This window comes from Arachis ipaensis, chromosome B9 (genome assembly GCF_059453495.1).
Source record: "Arachis ipaensis isolate K30076 ecotype BB chromosome B9, ASM5945349v1, whole genome shotgun sequence".
Taxonomy (NCBI): domain Eukaryota; kingdom Viridiplantae; phylum Streptophyta; class Magnoliopsida; order Fabales; family Fabaceae; genus Arachis; species Arachis ipaensis.
The window spans coordinates 87,063,016-87,085,182 of NC_142444.1; the positions used below are offsets into that span (position 1 = coordinate 87,063,016).

At 39.4% G+C, this 22,167-nt stretch overlaps 1 non-coding gene across 1 annotated transcript; it reads left to right on the forward strand.

The window, feature by feature from the left end:
- Positions 1–17,424: 17,424 nt before the first annotated feature.
- On the forward strand, positions 17,425–17,532 carry LOC148545338 (small nucleolar RNA R71). Its single transcript, XR_015901510.1, has one exon. It is a non-coding gene; the product is annotated as a small nucleolar RNA R71 (small nucleolar RNA).
- The last annotated feature ends 4,635 nt before the right edge of the window (positions 17,533–22,167 follow it).

A 22,167-nucleotide genomic window follows, 5' to 3' on the forward strand; every position in this document is an offset into this window, starting at 1 on the left:
TTGTGAATCGCTGAAGATGTTGAGTTTTTGAGCTCCAACCTCCTTAGCCAGCTTCAAACTAGCTAGTAATGCTTCATATTCCGCCTGGTTGTTTGAGGCCGGGAACCAAAATTTGAGGGAGAGCTCAATTTGGGTTCCTTGGTTGCTTTCTATTATCACACCTGCGCCGCTTCCAGTCTTATTTGAAGACCCGTCTACATAGAGATTCCATTCTGTGGGGGTTTCCAGGGTATCTGTAAATTCTACGATGAAGTCGGCTAAGTACTGTGATTTGATGGCTGTCCGAGCTTCATATTGGAGGTCGAACTCGGATAACTCGACTGCCTATTGTAAAATTCTGCCTGCTAGATCTGTTTTCTGCAGTATCCCTTTTATGGGCTGGTCGGTCCGAACCTTAATGGTGTGAGCCTGGAAGTACGGGCGAAGTCGTCGAGATGTCAGTATGAGAGTGTAGGCGAACTTTCCTATTTTTTGGTAGTTCAGCTCGGATCCCTGCAGCGCTTTACTAATGAAGTATACAGGCTGTTGCCCTTTGTCGTCCTCTTGAACCAGTGCTGAGGCTACTGCCTGACTTCCTACTGCAAGGTATAATACGAGTGGTTCTTCCTCTCGTGGTTGAGTTAGGATAGGTGGTCGTCCCAGAAAATTTTTGAAATCCTGGAAGGCTTGCTCGCATTCCATTGTCCATTCGAACTTCTTTCCTTTCCTTAAAGTGGCATAGAAGGGGAGGGATCTTATCGCTGATCCCGCTAAGAATCTGGATAAGGCTGCTAATCTCCCGTTGAGTTGTTGTACCTCTTTGACACAAGTCGGGCTCTTCATGTTGAGTATGGCCTGACATTTGTCTGGATTTGCTTCAATTCCTCTTTGTGTGAGCATGAAACCTAAGAATTTGCCCGCTTTTACTGCAAAGGTGCATTTTGCGGGATTGAGTCGTATGTCATGCTTTCTTATAGTGTCGAACACCTGAGCTAGCTCGGACAGTAATGTCTCTTCGCTTTGTGTCTTTATTAACATGTTGTCCACGTAGACTTCCATGATTTTTCAGATATGATCTGAAAAGACTTTATTCATTAGCCTTTGATACGTAGCTCCTGCATTCTTGAGACCGAAAGACATCACTATGTAGTAGTAATTTTCTTTTGGTGTTAAAAACGAAGTCTTTTCTTGATCTGGTGGGTACATGGGAATTTGATTATATCCGGAGTATGCGTCCATAAATGAGAGGTATTTATATCCGGATGAGGCATCCACTAGGGCGTCGATACTTGGGAGTGGATAAGGATCTTTTGGGCAGGCTTTGTTGAGATCTGTATAGTCGGTGCACATTCACCACTTCCCATTTGATTTTTTCACCAAGACGACGTTAGCTAGCCATAGTGTGTACTTGACTTCTCTTATGAATCCTGCCTCTAGTAGTGCTTGTACCTGTTCTTCCACAACTCGGGATCATTTTGGCCCTAGTTTTCTTCGTTTCTGCTGTACCGGCCGAGATCCTGGATAGACCGCCAACTTGTGACACATTAGCTTGGGGTCTATGCCTGGCATGTCTGCAGCTTTCCATGCGAAAAGATCGACATTATTTCGCAAGAACTGTACTAGTAATTCTTTTGTGTTTCCTTTCAGGATCGTGCCAATATTAGTTGTTTTGTCCAAGGTGTCTCCGATCTGAACTTTCTCTACCTCTCCTTCGGGCTGTGGACGGAGTTCTTCTCGTCTCTGAACTCTACCAAGCTCATTTGTAGGGAACTCTTCTCCTCTACCTCTGAGGTTTAGACTTTCGTTATAACAGCGGCGTGCCATCTTTTGATCTGCTTTTATCGTAGCTATCCCTTCTGTTGTTGGGAATTTCATGCATAGATGTGGAGTCGAGACTATTGCGCCGAGTTGATTTAGTGTCGTCCGACCTATTAGGGCATTGTAGGCTGAACTCACGTCGACCACAATGTAGTCTATCTTGAGTGTTCTGGATTGGTTCCCTTTTCCGAAGATTGTATGTAGCGACACGTATCCCAGTGGTTGTATTGGGATATCTCTCAGTCCGAATAGGCTGTTCGGGTATGCTCTAAGCTCCTTTTCTTCTAAGCCGAGTTTGTCGAAGGCAGTTTTGAATAAGATGTCGGCAGAACTCCCTTGGTCTATTAATGTGCGGTGGAGATTGGCGTTCGCCAGTATGATGGTGATGACCATGGGATCGTCGTGTCCTGAGATGACACTGGATGTGTCTTCTTTGGTGAATGTGATTGCAGGGATGTCGGGTGCTTCCTCCTTCCCTTCGACATGATATACTTCTTTGAGGTATCTTTTGCGAGATGACTTGGAGATTCCTCCTCCTGCAAATACTCCGTGTATCATGTGGACATGTCTTTCTGGCGTACGAGGTGATCGCTCAGCTCGTCCGACATCTTCGTCCCTTCGTCTTTTTCTTTGTTCGTCATCTCAGGTGGCTAGATACCGATTTAGTTTTCCTTCTCTTACTAATTTTTCTATGATTTTTTTTAAATCGAAACATTCATTGGTGGAATGTCCTCAGACTCGATGATATTCACAGTATTCGTTCCGATTTCCTCCTCCTCTTTTGCCTTTGAGTGGTCGAGCTGGGGGTATCTTTTCCGTGTTATAGACTTCTTTGTAAATATCCACCAGGGATACCCGAAGAGGGGTGTAATTATGATACTTTTTTATTTTTTCGCCCGTTCGATCCTCTTTCTTCTTGGATTCTTTATCTTTATCTCGGTAGGTGAATGATGAGCGGATAATTTATACGCTTTTTGGCATTATTTTTAGTATATTTTTAGTACATTTTAGTTAGTTTTTATTATGTTTTTATTAGTTTTTAAATAAAAATTACTTTTCTGGGATTTACTATGAGTTTGTGTGTTTTTCTGTGATTTCAGGTATTTTCTGGCTGAAATTGAGGGACCTGAGCAAAAATCTGATTCAGAGGCTGAAAAAGGACTGCAGATGCTGTTGGATTCTGACCTCCCTGCACTCGAAGTAGATTTTCTGGAGCTACGGAAGCCCAATTGGTGCGCTCTCAATTGCGTTGGAAAGTAGACATCCTGGACTTTCCAGCAATATATAATAGTCCATACTTTGCCCGAGATTTGATGGCCCAAATAGGCATTCCAAGTCAACTCAAGAATTCTGGCGTTTAACTCCAGAACTGGCACAAAAGCTGGAGTTAAACGCCCAAACTGGCATAAAAGCTGGCGTTTAACTCCAAGAAATATCTCTACACATGAAAGCTTCAATGCTCAGCCCAAGCACATACCAAGTGGGCCCCGGAAGTGGAATTTTACAATAAACACCCTAGCTTACTCATTTTCTGTAACCCTAGGTCACTAGTTTACTATAAATACTACTTTCAATGATTCATATTGTACCTCATGACACTTTACACGTTTCTTGTTGTGTTCTCTACGGCATGAGTCTCTAAACCCCATTGTTGGGGGTGAGGAGCTCTACTGTTCTTCATGAATTAATGCAATTACTACTGTTTTCTATTCTATTACGCTTGCTTCTATTCTAAGATATTCATTCGCACTTCAACTTGATGAATGTGATGATCCGTGACACTCATCATCATTCTCACCTATGAATGCGTGCCTGACAACCACCTCCGTTCTACCTTAGATTGAATGCATATCTCTTAGCCTCATGATTCAAATCAGAGTCTTCGTGGTATAAGCTAGAATAATTGGCGATCATTCCTGAGATCCGGAATGTCTAAACCTTGTCTGCGGTATTCTGAGTAGGATCTGGGAAGGGATGACTGTGACAAGCTTCAAACTCGCGAGTGTTGGGCGCAGTGACAGACGCAAAAGGATCAATGGATCCTATTCCGACATGATCGAGAACCGACAGATGATTAGCCGTGCAGTGACAGCGCATTTGGAACATTTTCACTGAGAGGATGGGATGTAGCCATTAACAACGGTGATGCCCAACATAAAGCTTGCCGTGGAAGGAGTTTTACGTGCATGAAGAAGAAGACAGTAGGAAAGCAGAGGTTCAAAAGACAAAGCATCTCCAAAACCTCAACCTGTTCTCCATTACTGCATAACAAGTATTTATTTCATGTTCTTTTACTTTTTACAATTAAATTTGAGAATTACTGATATCCTGACTAAGAGTTACAAGATAACCATAGCTTGCTTCAATGCGACAATCTCCGTGGGATCGACCCTTACTCACGTAAGGTATTAGTTGGACGACCCAGTGCACTTGCTGGTTAGTTGTGCGGAGTTACAAAAGTGTGATTGTAATTTCATGCACCAAGTTTTTGGCGCCGTTGCCGGGGATTGTTCGAGTTTGGACAACTGACGGTTATTCTTGTTGCTTAGATTATGAATATTTTATTTTTGTTGGTTTAGAGTCTTTTATTTGAGTTTGGTTTTATATTTTAAGTTTGGTGTCAATTGCATGATTTTATTTTCTTTTAATTTTTCGAAATTGCATGTCCTTAGTTCTTTCTTGATCTTCAAAATTCTAAGTTTGGTGTCTTCTTTGTGTTTTTCCTTTAAATTTTCGAAAAGTTGTGTTTGATTTTCTAAAAATTTTAAGTTTGGTGTGTTTTTGTGCTTTTATTTACTTAAAAAATTTTCAAAAATTTGTTCTTGGTGTTCATCTTGATCTTCAAAGTGTTCTTGGTGTTCATCTTGACATTCAAAGTTTTCTTGTTTGTTCTCTTTGTTTTGATCTAAAATTTCTAAATTTAGTGTCATTTTGTTGTTTTTCTCTTTCCGCATTAAAATTCAAAAATTAAAAAAAAATATCCTTTCCTTATTTTACTCATAAATTTCGAAATTTTGCATTAATTTAGTCAAAGATTTTCAAAATCATATCTTTTTTTTAGTCAAGTCAATATTCTAATTTCAAAAATTGATCTTTTCAAATCTTTTTCCAAAATCAAATCTTGTTAATTTCTTCAATCATATCTTTTCAATCATATCTTTTTTTTAATTTGCAATCATATCTTCTAAATCATATCTTTTTCAAAATAATTCTCAATCATATCTTTTTTTTATTTGCAATCATATCTTCTAAATAATATATTTTTCAAAATAATTTTCAATCATATCTTTTTAATTGCTAATTTCAAAATCTTTTTAATTAATTAATTAATTTAGTTTTCAATTTGCTTTTATTTTATTTTATTCCCTTTTTGTTTTCGAAACTTTAATTTATTTTCCATTTATTTTACTTTATTTTATTCGGTTAATTTTAATTAAAATAAAATAAAAATAAAAATATATTTTATTTGCAATCCACATCATCTCCCTTTCTCCATCATGGAACTAAGTGGAAGTGAACAGTCCAGAAGGACTCTGGGGTCATATGCTAACCCCATTACAGCTGCATATGGGAATAGCATCTGTATACCTCCCATCAAAGCAAGCAGCTTTGAGCTAAATCCTCAGCTCATTATCATGGTACAGCGAAATTGCCAGTATTCTGGTCTTCCACAAGAAGAACCTACTGAGTTTCTGGCACAGTTCTTACAAATTGCTGACACAGTAGGTGATAAAGAAGTGGATCAGGATGTCTACAGATTATTATTGTTTCTATTTGCTGTAAAAGATCAAGCTAAGAGGTGGTTAAATAACCAACCCACAGCAAGCATAAAAACATGGAGACAATTAACAGACAAATTCCTGAATCAATTTTACCCTCAAAAAAGGATGACACAGCTAAGGCTGGACATCCAAGGCTTTAAACAAGAGGATCATGAATCCCTTTATAATGCTTGGGAGAGGTACAGAGGGATGCTGAGAAAATGCCCCTCTGAAATATTTTCAGAGTGGGTACAGTTAGACATCTTCTATTATGGGCTTATAGAAAAAGCTCAGATGTCCCTAGACCACTCAGCTGGTAGATCTATACACATGAGAAAAACAATTGAAGAAGCTCAAGAGCTCATAGATACAGTTGCTAGAAATCAACATCTGTACTCAAACAGTGAGTCCTCCATAAAAGAAGAGGCTATGGCAGAAACTACTGATCCTAATCCTTAAGAACAGATTGTTGAACTTGATCAGCAATTACTCATTATGACAAAACAATTAGCAGAATTCAAAGAGATGCTCCAAGACACTAAAAATGCTAACAAGAATATAGAAGCACAATTGAATCAAATAAGACAACAGCTATCTAAACAGATAACAGAAGAATGCCAAGCTGTCCAACTAAGGAGCGGGAAGACATTGAATAACTCAGCTCAAAATAGCAAAAAGTCAAGAAAGGAACAAATGACAGAGGATGACCAAACCACTACCCAAGATCCCTCTGAGGACATCAAGAGCCCAGAGAGGAATAACTCTGGCATTCAAACGCCAGAAAAGGGTAAGAAAGTGGCGTTAAACGCCCAATGTGTAGCCAAATCTGGCGTTCAAACGCCAGAAAAGGGCTGTAATCTGGCGTTAAAAGCCCACAAAGCATCCGATCCTGGCGTTCAAATGCCACAAAGCGGTCAGACACTTGCAAGTGCTGATAACAACCCCCTTAAGCAGGCTTCTTCAACCACTTTTGTAGGAATAAACCTGCAGCAACTAAGGTTGAAGAATATAAAGCCAAGATGCCTTATCCTCAGAAGCTCCGCCAAGCGGAACAGGATAAACAATTTGCCCGCTTTGCAGACTATCTCAAGACTCTTGAAATAAAGATCCCGTTTGCAGAGGCACTTGAGCAAATACACTCTTATGCTAAGTTCATGAAAGAGATCTTAAGTCATAAGAAGGATTGGAGAGAAACTGAAAAAGTGTTTCTCATTGAAGAATGCAGTGCAGTCATTCTGAAAAGCTTACCAGAGAAGCTTCAAGATCCAGGGAGCTTTATGATACCATGCACAATAGAGGATTCTTGTACTAAGACAGCTCTATGTGACCTTGGAGCAAGTATCAACCTAATACCTGCATCCACTATCAGAAAGCTTGGGTTGACTGAAGAAGTCAAACCAACCCGGATATGTCTTCAACTTGCTGATGGCTCCATTAAATACCCATCAGACATAATTGTCAAGGTTGGGCCATTTGCCTTTCCCACTGATTTTGTAGTGTTGGAAATGGAGGAGCACAAGAGTGCAACTCTAATTCTAGGAAGACCTTTCCTAGAAATTGGACGAACTCTCATTGATGTCCAAAAAGGGGAAGTAACCCTGAGGGTCAATGAGGATGAGTTCAAGTTAAATGTTGTCAAAGCTATGCAGCATCCAGACACGTCAAATGACTGCATGTGCGTTGATATTATTGACTCCCTGGTGGAAAAGGTCAATATGACTGAAAGTCTTGAATCAGAGCTAGAGGACATCTTTAAAGATGTTCAGCCTGATCTGGAGGAATCAGAGGAAATAAAAGAACCTCTGAAAATCCCTCAGAAAGTGGAGAAACCTCCTAAACCCGAGCTGAAGCCACTACCACCATCCCTGAAATATGCATTTCTGGGAGAGGGTGACACTTTTCCAGTGATCATAAGCTCTGCTCTAAATCCACAAGAAGAGAAAGCACAAATTCAAGTGCTAAGGACACACAAGACAGCTCTTGGGTGGTCCATAAGTTACCTTAAGGGCATTAGCCCAGCAAGATGCATGCACAAGATCCTATTGGAGGATGATGCTAAACCAGTGGTTCAACCACAGAGGCGGCTAAATCCAGCCATGAAGGAAGTGGTGCAGAAAGAGGTCACTAAGTTACTAGAGGCTGGGATTATTTATCCTATTTCTGATAGCCCCTGGGTGAGCCCTGTCTACGTTGTCCCCAAGAAGGGAGGCATGACAGTGGTTCATAATGAAATGAATGAACTGGTTCCTACAAGAACAGTTACAGGGTGGCGTATGTGTATTGACTACAGAAGGCTCAATATAGCCACCCGAAAGGATCAATTTCCTTTACCATTCATAGACCAGATGCTAGAGAGACTAGCAGGTCATGAATATTACTGTCTTTTGGATGGCTATTCAGGTTATAACCAAATTGCAGTGGATCCTCAGGACCAAGAGAAAATAGCATTCACATGTCCTTCTGGAGTATTTGCTTACAGAAGAATGCCTTTTGGTCTGTGCAATGCACCTGCAACCTTTCAGAGGTGCATGCTTTCTATCTTCTCTGATATGGTAGAGAAGTTCCTGGAAGTCTTCATGGATGACTTTTCAGTATTTGGAGACTCATTCAGCTCCTGTCTTGATCATCTAGCACTTGTCTTGAAAAGGTGCCAAGAGACTAACCTGGTCCTAAACTGGGAAAAATGTCACTTTATGGTGACTGAAGGAATTGTCCTTGGGCACAAAATTTCAAGCAAGGGAATAGAGGTGGATCAAGCCAAGGTAGAGGTAATTGAGAAATTATCACCACCTGCCAATGTTAAGGCAATCAGAAGCTTTCTGGGGCATGCAGGATTCTATAGGAGATTCATAAAGGATTTTTCAAAAATTGCAAAACCTCTAAGCAAACTGCTAGCTGCTGACACGCCATTTGTGTTTGACACAGAGTGTCTGCAGGCGTTTGAGACCCTGAAAGCCAAGCTGGTCACAGCATCAGTCATCTCTGCACCAGACTGGACATTACCATTCGAACTAATGTGTGATGCCAGTGACCATGCCATTGGTGCAGTGTTGGGACAGAGGCATAACAAGCTTCTGCACGTCATTTACTATGCTAGCCGTGTTTTAAATGATGCACAGAAGAATTACACAACCACAGAAAAAGAGTTACTTGCAGTGGTTTATGCCATTAACAAGTTTAGATCCTATTTAGTAGGTTCAAAAGTGATTGTGTATACTGACCATGCTACTCTTAAATACCTACTCACAAAGCAGGATTCAAAACCCAGGCTCATAAGATGGGTGTTGCTTCTGCAAGAGTTTGATATAGAAATAAGAGACAAAAAAGAGACAGAGAACCAGGTAACTGATCACCTGTCCCGGATAGAACCAGTAGCAGGGGCGTCCCACCCTCCTACTGAGATCTTTGAAACCTTTCCGGATGAGCAACTCTCCGCCATTCAGGAAGCACCATGATTTGCAGACAGGAAAAGGAAGAAGCATGAAAGGCTTCTCTCAATACAGAGTCAAACAAAACCCCCACATTCAAACTCTAAGTTTGGTGTTGGAAGGCCACAACCAAACTCTAAGTTTGGTGTTAAGAGGCCATCATCATGCTCTGAGTATCTGTGAGGCTCCATGAGAGCCCACTGTCAAGCTACTGACATTAAAGAAGCGCTTCTTGGGAGGCAACCCAGTTTTACTCATCTATGTTAATTTCTATTTTCCATTGTTATTTTATGTTTTCTGTAGGTTGATAATCATGTGAAGCCACAAAAACAATTGAAAAAGCAGAAACAAACTGAAAAATAGAATGAAAAATAGCACACCCTGGAGGAGAAGCCTACTGGCGTTTAAACGCCAGTAAAGATAGCAGAATGGGCGTTAAACGCACAATCTGGCACCATTCTGGGTGTTTAACGCCAGAAAAACGCCAGAAAAGGGCAAAAAGCTGGCGTTAAATGCCAGAAATGGGCAGCAACCTGGTGTTTAATGCCAGGATTGGCAGCAGAGGGCATTTTGCATGCCTAATTGGTGCAGGGATGAGAGATCCTTGACACCTCAGGATCTGTGGACCCCACAGGATCTCCACCAACCTCAACTCACTCTCTCTCACTTTTTCACACCTTTTCATAATACTCTTTGATGCACGGAAAACTTGTCTCGCAACAAATTTCCTTCGGCAAGTGTATCGAATTTGTTGTCAAGTAAAAACTCACAATAGAGTGAGGTCGAATCCCACAAGGATTGATTGATCAAGCAACTTTAATTAGAGGAATGTTCTAGTTGAGCGAATCAGAATTTGAGTTGAGAATTGCAGAAAATTTAAATGGCGGAAAAGTAAATAACAGAAAAGTAAATGCTAGAAATAGAGCTGAATGTAAATGACGGAAAGTATATTGCAGAATCTTAAATGGGGATGGGTAATTGCTCATAGAAGTAAATGACAGAAATTAAAGAGAATGGGTAAGATCAGAAATGGGGAGTTCATTGGGCTTAGGAGATGTTGCATTCTCCGGATCAATTTCATTTTCATCTCTTCCTCAATCAATGCACTCATTGATCTCCTTGGCAATCTTAAGTGATTGAATTACAATTTCTTGTAATTCAATCTCTCAAATCTTAATCAATAGCCAATTCCTTGGTCAATTGCTCATGAGAAGAGATGAAGTATGGTCACTGATTATACCACATGCATTTCCCAAATCAAGGGTTGAGAGGATTATAGTCACATATCCATCCAAACCCAATTTGGTCCAGCATGAGAAAGCATTTCTAGCATGATCTCTTCATTCCTCTTTCACGGTTCAGAAGAGATCCAAGTATGAATAGCTTCTTTTCTAAGATAACTACCCAATTGGATGAAGATCGAAAGCTTTCAAGTAAAATCAAGAGAAAAGATAGAAGAAGAATAATGAAAACTAGTATTGATCCATCAAATTACAACAGAGGTCCCTAACCCAATGAAAGGGGTTTAGTTGTTCATAGCTCTGGAAAATGAAAACAAAGATGAAGAATACATGATGAAACTAGAAGTGCAGAGAAAGTAAAAACAGAGAGTAATTCTATGCCCAGAGGCTCCCTATAATTTTCAACTCCTTCAAATAATTCAAAGCTACTCCTATATATACTACTCTTTTGTTCTTCAGTGAAAATATGGGTTCGAGAACGTTAGTGACAATCACCTTTTTTACTAACGTTCCTCACCCAAGTAAGAGCCACGTTAACTTCAACGTTAGTGGCACAAACGTTGCCACTAACGTTGCCTCTATGCCCTTCGCACACGTAACTGGGACTTACCTTTCCCAGTAACGTTGAGAAGTCTCCCCCTTCCTTACGTTAGAGTCCACGTTAACTTAGTTAACGTGGCTCTTTTAATGTAGGCTTGCCAATCTTCGAGAACGTTAGTGACACTTACCATTGTCACTAACATTCCAATGTGCCCCTATTTCTCACATTAGAGTCCACGTTAACTAGGTTAACATGGCTTCTAACGTGGCCATGCTAGCCATCTCCAACGTTAGTGACAAAGTTGAGTGTCACTAACGTTGGCTCAACATTCCCTTATCCACGTTAGCTTCCATGTTAACTAAGTTAACTAAGTTAATGTGGGAGTTAACGTGGCTCATGGTGGCATGTGTGGGCTCCTTCCAACGTTAGTGACAATGTTGGGTGTCACTAACGTTGGCGTCACCTCCCTTCTTCACGTTAACTTTAACGTGGGAGTTAACGTGGCTTATTAGGGCTTGTGTGGGTTCCTTCCAATGTTAGTAACAATGTTTGGAGTCACTAACGTTGTCGAACACTTTGTCATCTCACGTTAGCTTCCACGTTAACTAGGTTAACGTGGGAGTTAACGTGGCTTAATGTGACTTGGCCAACGTTAGTGATAATGTTGAATGTCACTAACGTTGGCTTCCCCCCTTTCTTCTTAACGTTAGAGGCCACGTTAACTAAGTTAACGTGGTGACTAACGTGGCCACTTATGAGCTTGGTCCAACGTTAGTGATAATGTTAAGTGTCACTAACGTTGGCTCCATTTCCTTTCTTCCACGTTAGAGTTCACGTTAACTTAGTTAACGTGACTCTTAACGTGGGCAATGATGGCTTCGAGAGCGTTATTGGCAATTACTTTTCTCATTAACTTTGCAAGTTACTCCCATTCCACGTTAGTGTTAACGTTAGTGTAACTAACGTAGCCACTAATGTGGTTCTTCTTTGCTTCCTTTGTCCTGAAATCAAGCAATAAAGTTGGTGGACGAAATTGTGATTACAATTTGATTATGTAAAATTCATTGCTCTTTCTTTTCCTGGTAATGGCGCCAAAAACATGATGCCAATACCATGGTTCACAACTTCGCACAACTAACCAGCAAGTGCACTGGGTCGTCCAAGTAACACCTTACGTGAGTAAGGGTCGAATCCCACGGAGATTGTTGGTATGAAGCAAGCTATGGTCACCTTGTAAATCTCAGTCAGGCAGATATAAAATAGTAATGGGGTTTTCGAACATAATACTAAAAAAGGATAGAAATACTTATGTAATTCAATGGGTAGAATTTCAGATAAGCGTGTAGAGATGCTTTCGTTCCTTTGAACCTCTACTTTCCTGCTATCTTCATCCAATCAATCTTACTCCTTTCTATGGCTAGCTTTATGTAAGGATGTCACCGGTGCCAATGGCTACTTTCGATCTCTCTCGGGAAAATGATCCAAATGCTCTGTCACAGCACGGCTAATCGTTTGGAGGCATCACCTTTGTCGTTGGTTGCATCCTATTCCTCCCTGTGAAAATGGTCCGATGCGCTGTCACTGCATGGCTAATCATCTGGAGGTTCTCGATCATACTGGAATAGGATTTACTATCCTTTTGCGTCTGTCACTACGTCCAGCACTCGCGAGTTTGAAGCTCGTCACAGTCATTCAATCCCAGAATCCTACTCGGAATACCACGGACAAGGTTTAGACTTTCCGGATTCTCATGAATGCCACCAACAATCTAGCTTATACCACGAAGATCCCAATATCTCGGACTCGGTCCCCTGTATTAGTAATCTAAGAGATACTCGTTCAATCGAAGGTAGAACGGGAGTGGTTGTCAGGCACGCGTTCATAGGGAATGATGATGATTGTCACGTTCATCACATTCAGGTTGAAGTGCGAATGAATATCTTAGAAGCGGAATAAGTTGAATTGAATAGAAAACAGTAGTACTTTGCATTAATTCTTGAGGAACAGCAGAGCTCCACACCTTAATCTATGGAGTGTAGAGACTCTACCGTTGAAAATACATAAGTGAAGGTCCAGGCATGGCCGAGAGGCCAGCCCTCAAAACGTGATCAATAGTCTCCTAAGATGAACAATGGATTAAAACTGAGACCAAAGATGTCTAATACAATAGTAAAAGGTCCTATTTATAATAAACTAGCTACTAGGGTTTACAGAAGTAAGTAATTGATGCATAAATCCACTTTCGGGGCCCACTTGGTGTGTGCTTGGGCTGAGCTTGAGTGTTGCACGTGTAGAGGTCCTTCTTGGAGTTGAACGCCAGTTTTTGTGCCAGTTTGGGCGTTGAACTCCACTTTGCAGCTTGTTTCTGGCGCTGGACGCCAGAATTGGGCAGAGAACTGGCGTTGAACGCCAGTTTGCGTCATCTAAACTTGGGCGAAGTATAGACTATTATACATTTCTGGAAAGCCCTGGATGTCTACTTTCCAACATAATTAGAAGCGCGCCATTTCGAGTTCTGTAGCTCCATAAAATCCACTTTGAGTGCAGGGAGGTCAGAATCCAACAGCATTAGCAGTCCTTCTTCAACCTCTGAATCTGATTTTTGCTCAAGTTCCTCAATTTCAGCCAGAAAATACCTGAAATCACAGAAAAGCACACAAACTCATAGTAAAGTCCAGAAATGTGAATTTAACATAAAAACTAATGAAAACATCCCTAAAAGTAACTAGATTCTACTAAAAACATACTAAAAACAATGTCAAAAAGCGTATAAATTATCCGCTCATCATAACACCAAACTTAAATTGTTGCTTGTCCCCAAGCAACTGAAAATCAAATAGGATAAAAAGAAGAGAATATACTATAAATTCCAAACTATCAATGAAACATAGCTTCAATCATATGAGCGGGACTTATAGCTTTTTGCCTCTTGAATAGTTTTGGCATCTCACTTTATCCATTGAGGTTTAGAATGATTGGCATCTATAGGAACTCAGAGTTCAGATAGTGTTATTGATTCTCGTAGTTCAGTATGATGATTCTTGAACATAGCTTCTTTATGAGTCTTGGCCGTGGCCCTAAGCACTTTGTTTTCCAGTATTACCACCGGATACATAAATGCCACAGACACATAATTGGGTGAACCTTTTCAGATTGTGACTCAGCTTTGCTAAAGTCCCCAATTAGAGGTGTCCAGGGTTCTTAAGCACACTCTTTTTTTGCTTTGGACCTTGACTTTAACCGCTCAGTCTCAGGTTTTCACTTGACACCTACACGCCACAAGCACATGGTTAGGGACAGCTTGGTTTAGCCACTTAGACCAGGATTTTATTCCTTTAGGCCCTCCTATCCACTAATGCTCAAAGCCTTGGGATCCTTTTTATTTGCCCTTGCCTTTTGGTTTTAAGGGTTATTGGCTTTTTGCTCTTGCCTCTTGGTTTTAAGAGCTTTTGGCTTTTTCCGCTTGCCTTTTTTTTATATATATATTTTTTTCGCCTATTTTTTTTTCTGCAAGCTTTGTTCTTTGCTGCTTTTTCTTGCTTCAAGAATCATTTTTATGATTTTTCAGATTATCAAATAACATGTCTCCTAGTCATCATTCTTTCAAGAGCCAACATATTTAACATTCTTAAACAACAACTTCAAAAGACATATGCACTATTCAAGCATTCATTAAGAAAATAAGAAGCATTGTCACCCCATCAATATAATTAAACTAAGTTCAAGGATAAATTCGAAACTCATGTACTTCTTGTTCTTTTGAATTAAAACATTTTTCATTTAAGAGAGGTGATGGATTCATAGGACATTCATAACTTTAAGACATAGTTACTAACTACTAATGATCATGTAATGAAGACACAAACATAGATAAGCACATAACATAGAAAATGAAAAACAGAAGAAATAAGAACAAGGAATGAATCCACCTTAGTGATGGTGGCGTTTCCTTCTTGAGGAACCAATGATGTCCTTGAGCTCTTCTATGTCTCTTCCTTGTCTTTGTTGCTCCTCCCTCATTGCTTTTTGATCTTCTCTTATTTCATGAAGGGTGATGGAGTGCTCTTGATGTTCCACCCTTAGTTGTCCCATATTGGAACTCAATTCTCCTAGGGAGGTGTTGATTTGCTCCCAATAGTTTTGTGGAGAAAAATGTATCCCCTGAGGTATCTCAGGGATCTCTTGATGATGAGCTTCTTCATGTGCCTGTTGAGATCCATGAATGTGCTCTCTTGTTTGCTCCATCCTTTTCTTAGTGATGGGCATGTGAGATGAATCTTTCCATCTCCCATGGCTCAGATGTGGAAGCAATTATCTTCCCTTTCCTCTTTCTTGAGGTTTCTCTGGCCTTAGGTGCCATTAATGGTAATGGCAACACAAAAAGCTTATGCTTTTACCACACCAAACTTAGAATTTTGCTCGCCCTCGAGCAAAAGAAGAAAAAATAGAAGAAGAAGAAGAAGAAGAAGATATGGAAGAGATGGAGGGATGTGTGTATGGATGTGAGTGGTGAATGGAAAACAGAAGGGATGATCATGAATGGGGAGAGGGAGGGTGAGGTGGGTAGGGATCCTGTGAGATTCACAGATCCTGAGGTGTTCAAGGATTTACAACCTTGCACCAAATTAGGCATGTAAAATGCCCTTGCACACAACTCTGGGCGTTCAGCGCCAGGTTGGTGCCCATTTTGGGTGTTCAACGCCCATTTGTTGCCCATTTTGGGCGTTCAGCACCAGAACCATGCTCTGTTCTGGCGTTGAACGCCAGACAGGTGCTTCCTCCAGGGTGTGATTTTTCTTCTGCTGTTTTTGATTCTGTTTCTAAATTTTTCGTTTATTTTGTGACTCCACATGATCATGAACCTAAGAAAACATGAAAAACAAAAATAAAATTAGATAAATAAACATTGGGTTGCCTCCCAACAAGCGCTTCTTTAATGTCAATAGCTTGACAGTGGGCTCTCATGGAGCCTCACAGATGTGCAGAGCTTTGTTGAGACCTTCCAACACCAAACTTAGAGTTTGGATATGGGGGTTTGACACCAAACTTAGAGTTTGGTTGTGGCCTCCCAACACCAAACTTAGAGTTTGACTGTGGGGGCTTTGGTTGACTCTGCTTTGAGAAAAGCTTTTTCTGCTTCCTCTCCATGGATGCAGAGAGAGATCCTTGAGTTGTAAACACAAGGTTGTCCTTATTTAATTGAAGGATCAATTCTCCTCTGTCCACATCAATCACAGCTCTTGCTGTGGCTAGGAAAGGTCTTCCTAGGATGATGGATTCATCCTCATCCTTTCCAGTATCTAGGACTATGAAATCAGTAGGGATGTAAAGGCCTTCAACCTTTACTAACACGTCCTCTACTTGTCCATAAGCCTGTTTTCTTGAATTGTCTGCCATCTCCAATGAGATTTTAGCAGCTTGCACCCCATAGATTCCCAGTTTCTCTATTACAGAGAGAGGCATGAGGTTTATCCCTGAACCAAGATCACACAGAGCATTAAAGATCATGGTGCCTATGGTACAAGGTATTATGAACTTTCCAGGATCCTGTCTCTTCTAAGGCAATGTCAGTTGATCCAGATCACTTAGTTCATTGGTGAACAAGGGAGGTTCATCTTCCCAAGTCTCAATACCAAATAATTTGGCATTCAGCTTCATGATTGCACCAAGGAACTTGGCAGCTTGCTCTTCAGTAACATCTTCATTCTCTTCAGAAAAGGAATACTCATCAGAGCTCATGAATGGCATAAGGAGTTTCAATGGAATCTCTATGGTCTCTATATGAGCCTCAGAGTCCTTTGGTTCCTCAGAGGGAAACTCCTTATTGATCACTGGGCGTCCCAGGAGGTCTTCCTCCTTGGGATTCACGTCCTCTCCTTCCCTTACAGGTTCGGCCATGGTGCTTATGTCAATGGCCTTGCACTCTCCTTTTGGATTCTCTTCTGTATTGCTTGGGAGAGTACTAGGAGGGATTTCAGTGATCCTTTTACTCAGCTGGCCCACTTGTGCTTCCAAATTTCTAGTGGAAGACCTTGTTTCATTCATGAAACTTACAGTGGCCTTGGATAGATCAGAAACTAAGTTTGCTAAATTAGAAGTATTTTGTTCAGAGTTCTCTGTCTGTTGCTGAGTGGATGATGGAAAAGGTTTATTATTGTTAAACCTGTTTCTTCCACCATTATTAAAGCCTTGTTGAGGCCTTTGATCCTTCCATGAGAGATTTGGATGATTTCTCCATGATGGATTATAGGTGTTTCCATAAGGTTCACCTAAGTAATTCACCTCTACTATTGCAGGATTTTCAGGATCATAAGCTTTTTCTTCATAAGAAGCCTCTTGAGTACTGTTGGATGCAGCTTGCACTCCATTCAGACTCTGAGAAATCATATTGACTTTCTGAGTCAATATTTTGTTCTGAGCCGATATGGCATTCAGAGTATCAATTTCAAGAACTCCCTTCTTCATAGGCGTCCCATTATTCACAGGATTCCTTTCAGAATTGTACATGAACTGGTTATTTACAAACATGTCAATGAGTTCTTGAGCTTCTGCAGGCGTTTTCTTTAGGTGAATGGATCCACCTGTAGAAGTATCCAATGACATCTTTGATACTCAGACAGACCATCATAGAATATATCCAGGATGGTCCATTCTGAAAGCATGTCAGAAGGACACTTTTTGGTCAACTGTTTGTATCTTTCCCAAGCTTCATAGAGGGATTCACCTTCTTTTTGTCTGAAGGTTTGAACATCCACTCTAAGCTTGCTCAGCTTTTGAGGAGGAAAGAACTTGGCTAAGAAAGTCGTGACCAGCTTATCCCAAGAGTTCAGGCTGTTTTTGAGTTGAGAGTCCAACCACACTCTAGCTCTGTCTCTTACAGCAAAAGGGAAGAGCATGAGCCTGTAGACTTCAGGATCTACTCCATTAGTCTTAACAGTATCACATATCTGCAAGAATTTAGTTAAGAACTGAAAAGGATCTTCAGATGGAAGTCCATGAAACTTGCAGTTCTGCTGCATCAGAGAAACTAGCTGAGGTTTCAGCTCAAAGTTATTTGCTCCAATGGCAGGAATGGAGATGCTTCTTCCATGTAAATTGGAATTAGGTGCAGTAAAGTCACCAAGCATTCTCTTTGCATTATTGTTGTTAGGTTCGGCTGCCATCTCCTTTACTTGTTCGAAATTTTCAATAAGGCTGTCTCTGGATTGTTGTAATTTAGCTTCTCTTAGTTTCCTCTTCAGAGTCCTTTCAGGTTCTGGATCAGCTTCAACAAGAATACATTTTTCCTTGTTCCTGCTCATAAGAAAGAGAAGAGAACAAGAAAAGAAGAGGAATCCTCTATGTCACAGTAAAGAGGTTCCTTATTGTTAGTAGAAGAAGAGAAAAATTTGAACACAGATGGAAGAGGGGGTTCGAATTTGGTGAGTGATGTGAGGAAGAGATGTTAGTAGATGAATAAATAAATAGAATAAGATGAGAGAGAAGGAGAATTTTCGAAAAATATTTTTGAAAAAGAGTTAGTGATTTTCGAAAATAGTTTTTGAAAAATGTTAGTAATTTTCGAAAATTAAGATTTAAAAATTGAAATAATTAGTTAATTAAAAAGAAATTTTAAAAAAGAGGGAGATATTTTCGAAAATTAGAGAGAGAGAGAGAGAGAGTTAGTTAGGTAGTTTTGAAAAAGATAAGAAACAAACAAAAAGTTAGTTAGTTAGTTGAAACAAATTTTTTGAAAGATAAGAAGTTAGGAAGTTAGAAGAGATATTTTGAAATCAATTTTTTTGAAAAAGGTGAGATAAGAAGATATTTTTGAAAAGATATGATAGAAATTAGTTTTTGAAAAAGATTTGAATTTTTAAAATCACAATTAATGACTTGATTCACAAGAAATCACAAGATAAGATTCTAGAACTTAAAGTTTGAATCTTTCTTAACAAGTAAGTAACAAACTTGAAATTTTTGAATCAAAACATTAATTGATTATGTTATTTTCGAAAATTTGATATAAAAATAAGAAAAAGATTTTTGAAAAATATTTTTGAAATTTTCAAAAATAACTAAGAAATTTGAAAAAGATTTGATTTTTGAAAAAGATGAGATTTTTGAATTGAAAATTTGATTTGACTCATAAAAACAACTAGATTTTTAAAAATTTTTGAAAAAGTCAAATCTAATTTTCGAAATTTTAAGAGAGAAAAAGGGAAAGATATTTTTTTTTATTTTTGAATTTTTAATAATGAGAGAGAAAAACAAGAAAAATGATGCAATGCATGAAATTTTTAGATTAAAACAATGAATGCATGCAAGAATGCTATGAATGTCAAGATGAACACCAAGAACATATTTTTGAAAAATTTTTAATGCAAGGAAAACATGCAAGACACCAAACTTAGAATTCTTTAATGCTTAAACACTAAGAATTCAAGAATGCATATGAAAAACAAGAAAAGACACAAAACTTGCAAATGCAAAGATCAAACAAGAAGACTTACCAAGAGCAACTTGAAGATCATGAAGAACACTATGAATGCATGAGAATTTTCGAAAAATGTAAGATGCACATGCAATTGACACCAAACTTATAACATGACTCAAGACTCAAACAAGAAACACAAAATATTTTTGATTTTTATGATCTTATGATTTTTTTGTATTTTTATTTTAAAATTTTCAAAAATCATTTTGAAAAAGAAAAAATAAGGATTCAAAATTTTTCATATGAATTCTAGGAATCTTGTACTCTTTAGTCTAAAGCTCCAATCTGAGGGTTAGACATGGCTTAATAGCCAGTCAAGCTTTAGAATGGATTTACATCCATTGAGGTGATTAGTTGAAGACCAATCCCAAAGGAGTTTGGGTATGGCTTTTCAGCCAGATAGGATTCAACATGTTACCATGAAACTCTAGAATTCATTTTTGAAAGTTTTGAAGCCATAGAAAAATTTATTTTTGAAAACATTATTTTTATTATATTTTTTTTTTCGAAAACAAAAGAAAAATTTTTGAAAGATTTTTGAAAAATTTTTGAAAACTTTTTGAAAAGAAAACGAAAAGAAAGTTACCCAATCTGAGCAACAAGATGAATCGTCAGTTGTCCAAACTCGAACAAACCCCGGCAACGGTGCCAAAAACTTGGTGGACGAAATTGTGATTACACTTTGATTATGTAAAATTCATTGCTCTTTCTTTTCCTGGTAATGGCGCCAAAAACATGATGCCAATACCATGGTTCACAACTTCGCACAACTAACCAGCAAGTGCACTGGGTCGTCCAAGTAATACCTTACGTGAGTAAGGGTCGAATCCCACAGAGATTGTTGGTATGAAGCAAGCTATGGTCACCTTGTAAATCTCAGTCAGGCAGATATAAAATAGTCATGGGGTTTTCGAAAATAATACAAAAATAAGGATAGAAATACTTATGTAATTCATTGGGTAGAATTTCAGATAAGCGTGTAGAGATGCTTTCGTTCCTCTGAACCTGTGCTTTCCTGCTATCTTCATCCAATCAATCTTACTACTTTCTATGGCTAGCTTTATGTAAGGATGTCACCGGTGCCAATGGCTACTTTTGATCACTCTCGGGAAAATGATCCAAATGCTCTGTCACAGCACGGCTAATCGTCTGGAGGCATCACCTTTGTCGTTGGTTGCATCCTATTCCTCCCTGTGAAAATGGTCCGATGCGCTGTCACTGCATGGCTAATCATCTGGAGGTTCTCGATCATACTGGAATAGGATTTACTATCCTTTTGCGTCTGTCACTAAGCCCAGCACTCGCGAGTTTGAAGCTCGTCACAGTCATTCAATCCCAGAATCCTACTCGGAATACCACGGACAAGGTTTAGACTTTCCGGATTCTCAGGAATGCCACCATCAATCTAGCTTATACCACGAAGATCCCAATATCTCAGACTCGGTCCCCTGTGTTAGTAATCTAAGAGATACTTGTTCAATCGAAGGTAGAACGGGAGTGGTTGTCAGGCACGCGTTCATAGGGAATGATGATGATTGTCACATTCATCACATTCAGGTTGAAGTGCGAATGAATATCTTAAACGTGGAATAAGTTGAATTGAATAGAAAACAATAGTACTTTGCATTAATTCTTGAGGAACAGCAGAGCTCCACACCTGAATCTATGGAGTGTAGAGACTCTACCGTTGAAAATACATAAGTGAAGGTCCAGGCATGGCCGAGAGGCCAGCCCTCAAAACATGATCAATAGTCTCCTAAGATGAACAATGGATTAAAACTGAGACCAAAGATGTCTAATACAATAGTAAAAGGTCTTATTTATAATAAACTAGCTACTAGGGTTTACAGAAGTAAGTAATTGATGCATAAATCCACTTCCGGGGCCCACTTGGTGTGTGCTTGGGCTGAGCTTGAGTGTTGCACGTGTAGAGGTCCTTCTTGGAGTTGAACGCCAGTTTTTGTGCCAGTTTGGGCGTTGAACTCCACTTTGCAGCTTGTTTTTGGCGCTGGACGCCAGAATTGGGCAGAGAACTGGCATTTAACGCCAGTTTGCGTCATCTAAACTTGGGCAAAGTATGGACTATTATACATTGCTGGAAATCCCTGGATGTCTACTTTCCAACACAATTGGAAGCGCGCCATTTCGAGTTCTGTAGCTCCAGAAAATCCACTTTGAGTGCAGGGAGGTAAGAATCCAACAGCATCAGCAGTCCTTCTTCAACCTCTGAATCTGATTTTTGCTCAAGTCCCTCAATTTCAGCAAGAAAATACCTGAAATCACAGAAAAAACACAAACTCATAGTAAAGTCCAGAAATGTGAATTTAACATAAAAACTAATGAAAACATCCCTAAAAGTAACTAGATTCTACTAAAAACATACTAAAAACAATGTTAAAAAGCGTATAAATTATCTGCTCATCAAAAGTGCATCAAAGTTCTAGTCCAAGTCATGGGAAATGCAACATCAAATTTATCATTAAATTCATTCAAAATCCTCATGAAATCATGTAAATTACACAATGCATGCTTGAATCAAGATGTAAGTGAATATTTACCCAAAACCAGCTTATTTCCTAAGGAAATGCATGAAACTACCCTAAAAACAGTAAAGAAAAGGTCAGTGAAACTGGCCAAAATGCCTTGGCATCACAACACCAAACTTAAAGCTTGCTTGTCCCTGAGCAAGTACTGGAGAAAGAGAATGATGAATGGAATGCCAAGAGAAATGAGTCATTCTTGTGGAAGTCATGTCCCTGGTTTTATGGTGGTTTCAGGCATAGTAGCTTAGGTTCATTCCTGGCTTTCAAACCTTTATCATGTCCTAGAATACTCACTGTGATTGTTTCCCATGAGACTTTTATTCATTGATCCTTTTGTTGTCATTTCAGGGCTTATTTTTGTTCTTAAGCTAAGTGCTCTG